The sequence below is a fragment of the Chrysochloris asiatica genome, unplaced genomic scaffold (genome assembly GCF_000296735.1).
Source record: "Chrysochloris asiatica unplaced genomic scaffold, ChrAsi1.0 scaffold00090, whole genome shotgun sequence".
In the NCBI taxonomy this organism is placed as follows: Eukaryota; Metazoa; Chordata; class Mammalia; order Afrosoricida; family Chrysochloridae; genus Chrysochloris; species Chrysochloris asiatica.
The window spans coordinates 2,420,641-2,433,165 of NW_006408608.1; positions in this window are offsets into that span (position 1 = coordinate 2,420,641).

A 12,525-nucleotide genomic window follows, 5' to 3' on the forward strand; every position below is an offset into this window, starting at 1 on the left:
AAGACTCACACAGATGGACTTTGGAAAACCTTCAGTGGGCAGTCCCTGGGGTGACCCAAGTTAATGAATCCCACTAACTCCACCTGATACATATTTGCCCACCTCCCCCAGCACCAAGGCCTTGGCCTCAGATAGACAGTGGAGAAAGCAAAAGATGGAAACCAGCTCTTATGCACCCCAGAGATTCCTGGAGCAGGTTCACCTTTTCTGCTGCAGGAGAGATCTGGAAAATCACCACGCAACAGCTAAAGAAAGTAAAGAAAACAGAGAGGACTTTGCATCCATGAAACTCTGAGACTCAAAAGAGGCAGCTTGAAAGGTTTTATGGGAGTTTCTACAAGGAAACAGATATCTTCACTGACACTTGCCAAGGCATTTTCTCCCATAACAAGCTTCTTTATTCAACCAAACAAAGAAACCACTGCACACAGAGGAGTGAGGAGAGCTGTCAGATGCTGTTCTGGGGAGAAATGAAAGAGGTTTCTGCAAACGCTAAAGCACATAAAAGCTGAAGGTCAAGACAGAGGTCCCCCTTCCGGTTGCTTTGCAGTGAGCAGGACTTTCAAGATGGCTGCCCCACCAAACACTCCCACTCTTGAGGCTGTGGAGGCATTGGCTCCCGAAAGGCAAATGCTGGCTGAGCAAGGGCTGTCTCCTGCTTGATCCAGAGCAATCCACACAGCCACCACTGTGGTCTCTGTGGTTCAGGACTTGTTTTCAGATCAATGAAATGAGGATGCTCCTCTTCCAAATTCCTGTCCTTCTAGTCTGGGTTGGAAGTAGGAAGGCCAAGAAACAACCATAGCCCTCAGAGACCCTTCATGAAGTTGGCCAACCCGAGGGCTAGTCCTGAGACTGAGTAACTTCTGTTCTCCTCACTGTTCTTCACATTCCTACCTCTCGCGCTCTGCCTTCTTCATCCCCTTCCCTCTTTGCATAGGAATCCTCCAGAAAAACAGTCTCACTGATTTGCATCTTTGTGTGGTCTACAGAGCATGGGCAGTAGGGTTGCTCAAGATAATAATAATTAAAAAAAACATAAGGAGGACAACAACAAATATATGTGGAGGGTCTTAACATTTACGAGCACAAATCTCTTGTATCCTTTGCTCCTAAAAAACACTTAAGGGTTGTTTCCCCTACCTCATCCTGGCTGGTGTAAATGGTTAAGCCACTAGACTACTAGTTGAAAGTTTGGTGGTTCAAATTCACTCAGAGGCTCCTTGGAAGACAGGCCTAGTACTCTGCTTCCAAAAGGATCAACATTGAAAACCCTACAGAGCAGTTCTACCCTGCACATGTGGGTGTCGCCAAGAGTCAGAATCGACCTAAGGACAACAACAAAAACACAACAATTTCCTTTTTATAGATGAGAGATTTGAGCCTCAGGCAATTAAACAACTTGCCAAAGGACACACCATGGTAAGAACTGAACCAAAACTTCAATCCATAGCTGACTGGAATGTCTGATTCTTCCTATCCCCATGCACAGTGGCTTTCTTGCCAAATACTAATCCCAAATACTTGTGATATGCAGATGACACAGCCTTGTTTGCTGAAAGTGATGAGGGCTTGAGGTTCTTGCTGATGAAGACCAAAGACTACAGCCTTAAGTATGGATTACAATTCAATATAAAGAACAAAAATCCCAACAACTGGATCAATAAGCAACACCATGCTAAATAGAGAAAATGTTGAAGCTTTAAAAGATTTCATTTTATTTTGATCCACAACCAATGCTCATGGAAGCAGTAGTCAAGAAATCAAACAACGAATTGCACTGAGCAAATCTTCTACACAGAAGACCTCTTTCATGTGAGAGCAAGGATGAAACTTTGAAGACTAAGGTGGACCTGACCCAAAGTATTTTCAGTCACCTCATAGGAAGGCTGAACAATAAATAAGGATGACCTGGAGAAGAATTGGTGCATTCAAATTACAGTGTTGGAAAAGAATATTCAAAGTACCATGAACTGCCAGAAGAACAAACAAATATGTCTTGGAAGAAGTACATCTAGAATGTTCCTTGGAGGTGAAAATGGCAAGACTTAGTGTCAGGTACTTTGAACATGTTGTCAGGATGGACCAGCCCCTGAAAAAGAACATCATGCTTGGTAAAGTAGCGATTAACAAAAAAGAGGAAGCTCCCCTACAAAATGGATTGGCATAGTGACCACAACAATGGGCTCAGAACTAACAATTGTGAGGTTGGTGCAGGACTGGGCAGTGTTTCATTCTGTTGTGCAGAGGGTGGCTATGAGTCAGAGCTGATTAAACAGCACCTAACAATAAGGAAAGGAGCCCTCATGGCACAGTGGTTAAGTGCTTGCCAGCTAATTGAAAGGTCAGCAGTTTGAACCTACAAGTTACTCCATGGGAGAAAGATGTGGCAAATATGCTTCCATAAAGATTATACTGTTGCTGTTGTTAAGTGTCATTGAGTCAGTGCAGACTCAGCAACCCTGTATAGAGTTTCCAAGGAGTGGCTTGTGAGTTTGAACCACTAACCTTGCAGTTCAAACTGACTTTGCAGTCCAGTACGTTACCCACAGTGCCTTGGAAATCCTACTCTGTTCTGTAGGGGCACTGTGAGTCAGAATCATAAGGGAGAAAACCTGAGGGCCACCTGAGCTATAGCTGGAGAAGGAGAACACTCATGAAAATGCCCCACCCTTTGGTTGCTTCTCTGCCCATTTCAGTTTGACCATTAAACATTTTATTGAGGGTATCACCCGCTTCCTCTAATGTCTTTTCATCATTGCTTTGTTGTTGCTAACTGCTGTCCAGTGGGTTTGACTCATGGCAACCCACAGGACAGTGTAGAATTCCCCATAGGGTTTACAAAGCTACGGTTCTTCACAAAAGCAGACTGCCATATCTTTCTCCCATTGAGTGGTTGGTGGATTCAAACCACTGTCTTTTGGGTTAGCAGCTGAGTGCTTTAGCCTTTGTGCCACTAGAATCCTTCAATTCAATATAGAGATTTCAAAATACGTTCCAAAAGGCTCCTCTTACCTCTTCTCTAAACTAACTGATAACTCTTAAATCAGAGACTCAAGACTAAATTCTTGTCCCTCCTCTTACTAACCATATGATCTTGGATAAGTCCCTTAGTCTCTCTGGGCCTCAGGTTCCCACTGCAAAATGAAGATATTAAGGCTGTCTACTACTGAGGGAATGTGTGAGTATCCTATAAAAGTATCCTATAAAATATATATATATATATTTCTTAGCACGATTCTTGGCACATAATAAACGCCCAATAAATGATGGTCCTTGGATGAGTTTGTACTCTTGATGGTTAACCATTAGGTTGGAGAGTTGAGTCCACCCTCCAATGTCTCAAAAGAAAGACCTGGTAATCTTTTCCCCATATATGAGCCATTGGAAACTCTATGGAGCACAGTTGTACTCTGACGTACATAGTGTCGCCATGAATCAAAATCAACTTGGCAGGAACTGGTTCTGGTTTATTATTGATGTTAACAATGACAGTTGTGCTAGCTAACACTAACTTCACATCAAACAACCAAAAAACCTCATTGGCATACAACAACAAGAATTTCATTAGCTCATGTTAATGAAGACTGGAAAATGTAGACTGGGCTCAGTTGGAGCTAGTCTGACCCATGTGGCTCGTATTCTTCCTTCTGGGCCCAGCAAGCTGGTATAATGGTAGACACCAAAAGGCATAAGCTGAAGTTCACAAGTGTACTTTAAGTCTCTGCTAATGTCATATCTGCTGGTCTCCCATTGGCCCTGGCAAGGCACATGATTCAGCCCCAACTAAAAAGCTAAGGAGGTATACTCAGGCACAAAAAGAGGACACTGCAAAGATGCATGCCAAAGACTAACCTACCCAATGCAATAAAGTCAATTCTAAGTCACAGTGACCCTGTATAGGATTTCTGAGGCGGGTGTGGTACTGTAAGATCATCACTGGACTGTGAATCACAAAGCCAGCAATTCAAACTCACCAGCTGCTCCTCAGAAACACTATACAGTGTCACTCTGAGACGGAACCAACTCGACAACACTTAACAGCAATGGCAACAAATCTTTATGGAAGCAGAAAGCCTCATCTTTCTTCTGTGGAGTGACTAACGGGTTTGAACTGCTGACCTTGTAGTTAACAGTCCAGTGCTTATCCTACAGCACCACCAGGGCTCCTTTACCAAAGACTGCAGTGTATAATCGTGTCATCAGAGCAGGTGCAAAGAGGCAGATACATAATCCAATCTTTACCAATGAGCAACTCATGTGAGTGTTCTTTCACACACACCCTGCAAATGCATGATTAAGCGTCTGTCTTTCTGGCCACAATGATTCCCCTTAATGGATTGTGTGCCTACTAGTCAGGTGAATGTATAGACATCTTCTGATGCATATAACTCATATAATGTTGGGCAGGTATGTATGCATATGTATTGGTATATGGGCATAGCTTGTTGATATGAATTCAGCTCATAAGAATGTGTGGAGACCAGCTGGAGACCAGACTAAGAAGGCCATTTGGAAGTACACTAAATAGAGAACTAGAAGATTAAAGGAAGTTCACAAAAACTGATGGTGAGTATATGAATTAGGTTTCATCATTTGAGGAAGCAGCTTGACATTGTCTGATAAAGTCAAAGATACCCATAACCTGTGGTTTGAGAGAAACCTTTGGACATCTGACCAAGGTACATGCACTCAAATATTTATAGCAGAATGGTATATAATAAACAAAATGTAGTCATACAACCAAAGCGACAGTAGAATGCCTAAGTAAGTCATGATGCGGTCCTATAGTCAAATGTCATATGGCAATGAAATACAGCTATAAGCAACAACATGGATGAATCTTATAAACAAAATCTGAATGACAAGAATCAAGGCATAAAAGAGTACCACCATATTGCCTCATCTATATAAAGCATATGACAGGCAAAACTATATTATTTAGGCATATGCACAAATAATATAACATTATAAAGAGCCAGGAAATTATACCGTAACTGTCAGAATGGTGGCTGTAGCTGAGTGATGAGCAGAGACCGCAAGATGATGAGGACACAGTTCTAGCTCCTGGCCTGGAAGGAGTTACATGGAACTCAGGTTAGAGTTATTTATTGAATTGTACTTTGATAACTTAGGTACTTTTCTGTACATAATAGTTCACGATAAGGTCTTGTCTTAATAACAGCTAGAAGAAGCAGGGGTGTCTGGTCCAGAGAACAACAAACATGGGATGAATGTGAAGCCTACACACTGTGATGTGGATGGAAGATGACCATCTTTCTACATAGCCCCAATGGAAGAAAAAATCAGGGCCAAAGTGTGGATGCTATAGGGCAACAAGGTTTGAATCACTATATGGAAGAGTTTCCATCAACCAGAACTGTTCAAAGATGGAGCGCATTTTGTTGTTGTTGTTGAAGATAAGTTCCTTTTTATTTAATTAAAAGATTCAAAAGTTCACTGAAGGAAACCTTGACAGGGATCTTGGAGGATGAGTCCATGTCACAGAGGCCTGGGGCAGGGTTGAGGTTGAGGTTGACCAACTCTAAGAGGAAGGACAGCGTGGATGAGTGAGGGTTTTGTTGCCAGCTAGACCTGAGCTTGACATGCCAGCGCTGCCAGTAATTAGCTAAGTGACCTTGAGAAAATACTGGACCTTTCTGAGCTCCCACTTACTCATGAAAATGACTCTGCTTATAAATTACATAGTACAATGCCTGGCTCTTCATAAGCCCTTCATACATGATAGACAATGTTATTAATAAAAGAAAGTTGTGGGGGTTCTGGAGATGCTGCAATTCTCTGAATCCATAAGCATACGTTATATTAAACAGGCAGTTGCTGCAATAAAGCTGCATGCTGTTGTAGCTGTTGCTGGTTACTGCTAAGTCAATTCTGACTCATGGAGACCTTACATACTCGTGTAATAGAATGAAACATTGCCCTGTCCTGCACCCACATTCATGATTGTTTAGTATGTTGAAGTACATTGTTGCAGCTCTTGCATCTGCATGCCAACCCCACAATCACAATGACTTACAAGCATTTATTTTGTGCTTATGGGTCTTTGGGCAACTCTGCTGAGCTGGGCTCTAGGCTTCAGGCCCTAGGTCCCAGCTGTGGTTCAAGTTCATATCTGCTTCATGTATCCCTCCTCCCCAGAGTAGATAAAGTCCTGTTCACAATGGAGGTTAGAAACTCCACTCAGGACAAGTGGAGATCCACAATGTTTTTTAACACCTCATCATGCAATTGTCTTGGGAGTCCCTGGCTGGTGCAAATAGTTAGTTCACGCATTTGCTGGTGCCACCTCAGAAAAAAGTCCTGGCAATCTGCTTCTATAAAATCAGTCATTGAAAACCTAATGGTAGGCAGTTCTATTCTAACCATGAAGTTTGGTGGAACAACGTCACTGTCACTTCCTCTCATAGTCAGTTGGCTCAAGCAAGTTAGTGGTCATGCCTAGAGACAAGGGTGCAGGAACGTTGTAAGATCACATGGCAACAGGCAATGCAAGGCCGTGAAGAATTACGAGCAGTAGCCCTCTCTATCAATGCATGTGTATGGAATATTAGGAGTAGCTTTGTTTAACGTAGAAGGATTTGCTTTTTAAAATGTCTATATGATCAGGAACCATACGACTATAAAATATGAGGTTCAAAAAACCTAACAGTTAACAGTGAAATGTGCTTTTCCCATTTTATTGGCTTATATAGTAAAACCACTGCATAGGTGATTAGTTTTAACATTGCCTGGTATGCCATTGAGAAGGTAAATGTGGATCTCTGGAGCTTTCGTCCTGGTCTGGCTCTTACCTGTTGGCCACAGGACCCCTGAGACTCAGCTGGTCCCTGGTTGGAAATTGGTTTGGCCATTTGTTTTTCTTGTATTCTGTAGCTCTTTGGCAAGTTGAGATTGCTGTTTAAAGACCTGTTGTATCTCTTTGTCAAGCAAAGGTGCCTGGAGGGGAGGCCACAGGAGTCTGGGTTTACATAGAGCAAGAAGCCAGGTACAATTAAGTAAGAGTATTGTCCTGTTCTCCTGTGGAGGAATTTTAACTATCTCAACCAGAGGAAAAAACAGATGGACAGGATCTGAAGACATGTCCATGAATGTCAGTGGAGTCGGGCCATAGAATTATTTAGAGAACAATTCATGATTATCAATCACTATTATTGTAATCATTTCTTTCCATTTTTGATCATCATGGTTTGGCCTACATGTAACTAAAATTCATCTCAACTGGTTTCAGCAAAAACTGACTCATGGAATCGGTCAGGGAATGGGTTACTTATAGCATAGAGGGGTTTTGTAAGTGAAAAGGGGATAAAAGAGTGTCCGACAGTAAAAAATAACGAACCACACGCACGTACACACACACACACACACACACACATATATTCAACTCTGGTAGTGTAGTGGTTACTAATCGGGCTGCGAACAGCAAGGTCAGCAGTTTGAAACTACCAGCTGTTCCGTGGGAGAAAAATGAGGCTTTCTGCTCCTGTAAAGATTTGCAGCCTCGGAAACCCTGTGCAGGGTCGCTATGAGTTGGAATCGACTCCATGGTACTTAACAACAACATATGTTCAGTACATTCCTCTTTCACTGATAAGGTAACCCTCCTACCTCAACCCACCAACAGCAAGACTGTGCATATAAAATCAATCTCTAAATGTTCTTTTCTTTTTGAGAATGGGTCTATGGGGTGTTAAGAAATGAACTGGAAATTTTCACTTTATGACCACTTTGATAATGTAGAGTTCAGGGTGAGAGAAAGCTATGGGTGGGTAGAAGATGGTTAAATAAGTTCTGTTGCTTCTTAACAAGACACTGGACTTGGCTTCAAGGGGCCTGAGTAAGGTTTCATGCCTCACCTAAACCATCTGCTGACTATATGACCTTACTCAAGTCCCTTAACTTTTCTGACCTTCAGTTACTTTATTGTTAAAACCAGTGAGAATACCTGGGAGCAGTGGTGGTTTAGTGGTAGAATTCTTGTCTTTCATGCAGGAGGCCAGGTTCTAGCCCCAGTCAATGTACCTAATATGGATGTTGCTATGATGCTGAGTGAGCTTTTTTAACTGAGCTTCCAGACTAAAAGAGGGTAAGAAGAAAGGCCTGGCAATCTGTTTCTGAAAATCAGTCACAATGGTCTGATCCACAACCCAATGATGGGGATGGCACAGGACTGGGCAGCATTTCCTTCTTTTATGCAAAGGATTGCCATCACTCAGGAGCTAACTTGACAGCAACTAGTATAGCACTATAGGCTCAGCACCGGATTGCCAACTACAAGGTCAGCTGTTCAAACCAACCAGTTGCTCCTCAGAAACCCTATAAAAGGTCGCTATGAATCGGAACTGACTCGACAGCACTTAACAACAACGGCAACAAGAATACTTTCCTTATGGTTATGAGAGTCTTCATAAAAAATCAAGGCTCTTATTGTTATAAAAGCCACTTCTTTTTCCTGCAAGCAAGGCCTCCCCTCAAGGCCCAGAAGTATTCCTGCCTGATCCTGGCTGTAGATGCTGAGGCATGAAACCTTACTTCATTGGGCTCCCACCACATGATTTCTTCTAGTGCATCAGGAAGACAGGCTCGGATAGAGAGACAGAAGGCTGTACCCAGGAGATCCATCAGACCCTGGCCCATGGGGAGACTCCTTTTTCTCCTTAATACTTTCTCCACGGTTGGTATCTCAACTCAGAGGGTGGTGGCGAAGGGCACATCTCTCTCTCTCTCTCTTTTCTTAGATTATTTATTATTGGTATTATAGACACTCATTTTTAAAGGAACAGTGATCAATAAGGCCCTTTGTACATATGAAATGAGGACAGAAACACTGACATTTCACCAAAAACTCTTCTTTTCAAAGTCAGAGACTGTAGCAACTACTTCTGTGAGAAAATACCAAATGATGCGTATTTCAGAACTTACGATGAAAAGGACAATGTTGCTGTTGTTAAATGCTGTCAAGTTGGTTCTGACTCAAAGCGATTCTGTAGAAGCTTTCTAAGGAGCAGCTGGTGGGTTTGAACTGTCAACCTTGTGGTTAGTAATCCAGTGCTTATCCTACAGAGCTACACCAAGATTCCGTAAAAGAAAAATAGTGGGTTAAAAAGAATATGGTTACATGTTGTTCTCTATGAGAGAGCTTCAAACAGTCCATGGAAAAATGGAAAGAAAAGATAATAGATTTTGTCCACGAACTTTTTGAAGCCCAAGGGTGTATCTGTCTTGTTGCTCTGTCATTCCTAAGTCACTTCCAGATGGGAGGAGGGAGGGGCAGGTGGCTCACCATGGCTTTAGGGGATACAGTAGAAGCTGTGGTTTCAGGGTGGAGCCAGGAAGAGAGACATGCAGCTTTGCATGGGCTCGAAGGATGCTCCATGGGAGGGAAGTGAGGTGCCTAGGATTGAATTTACATCTGACACTGACTTACCACATGAGCAGGTAAAAGTCACTTTACCTCTCTGTACCTTGGCTTCCATAGGGCCAGATTCAGAGACCCTCAATTTCTCCTGGAGTCCCTGGGTAGCACAAACAATGAACATAGTTAGTAGTTAGCACAAAGATTGGCCGTTCAAGGCTACACAGAGGTACCTGGAAAGAAAAGCCTGATGATCTACTTCTGAAAAATCAACCAGTAAAAACCTTAGGGACCACAGTTCTACTCTGACATACATAGGCCTGTCCTGGAGTCCACTCAATGGTAACTAGTAAAGCTAAAGGAGAAGTTCTTTTCAGAAAGGTAGTTAAGAGGAAAATTCCCAGCTCAACATCCAGAGCTTAACTTCTGTCTCTGCCACTTACCCACCGGGTAACTTAAATGCACTGTGCCTCAGTTTCCTCCACTGAAAAATAGTCGTGCCATCTCTGGGGGCTGTCATGAGGACAAGGCACGTCCCCACATGTAGGGTGCTTGGAACAATCCCAAACACCAAATAAACGCCCTATCAGCCGGAACTACTGTTGGTATCATTCCCGCTTTAAATGCTAAACCACTTTGCTCCTTTTTAAAGCATGATTTATGTTTTTCGGCTGTGAGGGCTATTAGGTTGACTACGTGAGTGTGTAATATATGGGAAGGGGGAAGCAGTAAAAACACCATCTATGCAGAGATGTCGGGCAATGTGGCAACTGGAAGGGATCCAAGAAAGAGCCAGGGATGTGATTAAAGGGCGGGAGACAGCACCTTCCGCTGAGGAAGGCTACAAGCGGATTATTTACTAGAGCAGAGGTGGAGAGGTTACAAGGAAGGGTGCCCAGAGACCGGCTCTCCCTGAACTCTGAGAAACTTTTGGGGTGAGTCTCCGGCCGAATTTCTGGATGATTAAGTGGGGAGTAGAGAGTTGGTCGGATTTTCACCCACCTAGCAGAAGGAACTGGCTCCTAGGATTTAAACTCTAGTGTGAGCTTTTGTCTCACCAAGGCCACTTTACCCCTTGTTGTTGTTGTTGTTGTTGTTAAGTGCCATTGAGTCGATTCCGACCATAGCAACACTGTATAGGGTTTCTGAGGAGCAGTTGGTGAGCTTGAACCACTGACCTTCCAAATCAAATGGCTTTGCAGTCTGGCACATTAACCCTCAGCACCACACCAGGACTCCCTGTTGTTGTTGTTGTTAGGTGCCATCGAGTCAGTGCCAACTCATAGCGACCTTATGCACAGCAGAACGAAACACTGCCCAATCCTGGGCCAATCTCACTATTGTTACCACGTTTGAGCCCATTGATGCTGCCACTTGGCCAATCTATCTCGCTGGGGGTCTTCCTCTTTTTCTCTGACCCTCCACCTTACCAAACATGATATCCTTCTCCAGCAACTGGTCCCTGCTGAGAATATATCTGAAGTATGAGAGAAGAAGTTTGGCCATCTTGGCCTCCAAGGAGTACTCTGGCTGCACTTCTTCAAACACAGATCTGTTGGTTCTATGGGCAGCCCATGGCACTTTCAATATTCTCCTCCAACACCATAACTCAAAATCATCAATTCTTCTACAGTCTTCCTTATTTATTGTCCAACTTTCACATGCATATGAGGTTATTGAAAACACCGTGGCTTGGGTCAGGTGCACCTTAGTTCTCAAGCTGGCATAGGATTCCCTATGACTCCCTAAATAAGACATGGAAGTAACATTCTGGTTCCCAGAGACCTCATATTTGGAAGAATTGAAATGGAAAACTTCAGGGGAAGAGGGGGTTCAAGAAACTTTACGACAACAATGCATTGTTTTATCTTGTGTGACCTTGAAAATGTGGTTGCCCACCACTGAACCTTGGTTTCTCACTGAATAATTAGGGGGACATGAGATCACAGGTATTGATTGTTGTTGCTATTGTTAAGTGCCGTTGAGTCAGTTCCAATCAATAGCAACCCTGTATAGGGTTTCTGAGGAACAGTGGTGAGCTTGAACCATCGACTTTGTGGTTCAAATCAATTTGCAGTCCAGCACATTAACCAACAGAGCCACACAAGGACTCTGTAGGTAATGATTATCACGACTTATTTGACACTGGAATTGGGTTGGGGCATTTTTATACATTATGACTAATTCTTGTTGTTGTTATCATTAGGTGCCATCGAGTCCGTATGGACTCATAGCGACCTTATGCACAGCAGAACAAAACACTGCCTGATCCTGGGCCAACCTCATTACTGTTGCCACGCTTGAGTCCATCGACGCTGCCACTTGGCCAATCCATCTCATTGGGGTCTTCCTCTTTTTCTCTGACCCTCCACCTTCCAAACATGATATCCTTCTCGAGTGACTGGTCCCTTTTGACAATATGTACAAAGTATGAGAGACGAAGTTTGGCCATCTTGGCCTCCAAGGAGCACTCTGGCTGCACTTCTTCCAACACAGAGCTGTTGGTTCTATGGACAGCCCATGACACTTTCAACATCCTCCTCCAAACAACAACACTGAAAAGGACATTAGGAAAGCAATGCCATTTACAATAGCCACCCAAAGGATAAAATATCTAGGAATAAATGTAACCAGAGAAACAAAGGACTTATAAAAGAAAACTACAAAACACTACTACAAGAAACCAAAGAGACCTACAAAATTGGAAGAATGTACCATGTTCCTGGATAGGAAGATTTAACATTGTAAAAATGCCAATACTGCCCAAAGCAACTTACACATATGATGCAATCCCAATCCAGATTCCAACAACATTCTTCAAAGAGATAGACAAAACAAGTGGGACATACTAAAAATTAAAACTTATGTGCATCAAAAGATTTCACCAAAAAAGTAAAAAGGGAACCCAAAGAATGGGAAATAATCTTTTGCAATGACACATCAGACAATGGACTTATTTCTAAAATATATAGGAAACTACAACACCTCTACAAGAAAAAGACAAATAACCCAATTTAAAAATGGGCATAGGACATAAACAGACACTTCACCAAGGAGGAGATCCAGGCAGCCAACAAATATATGAAGAAATGTTCATGATCACTATCCATTAGAGAGATGCAAATCAAAACAGTAATGAAATATCACCT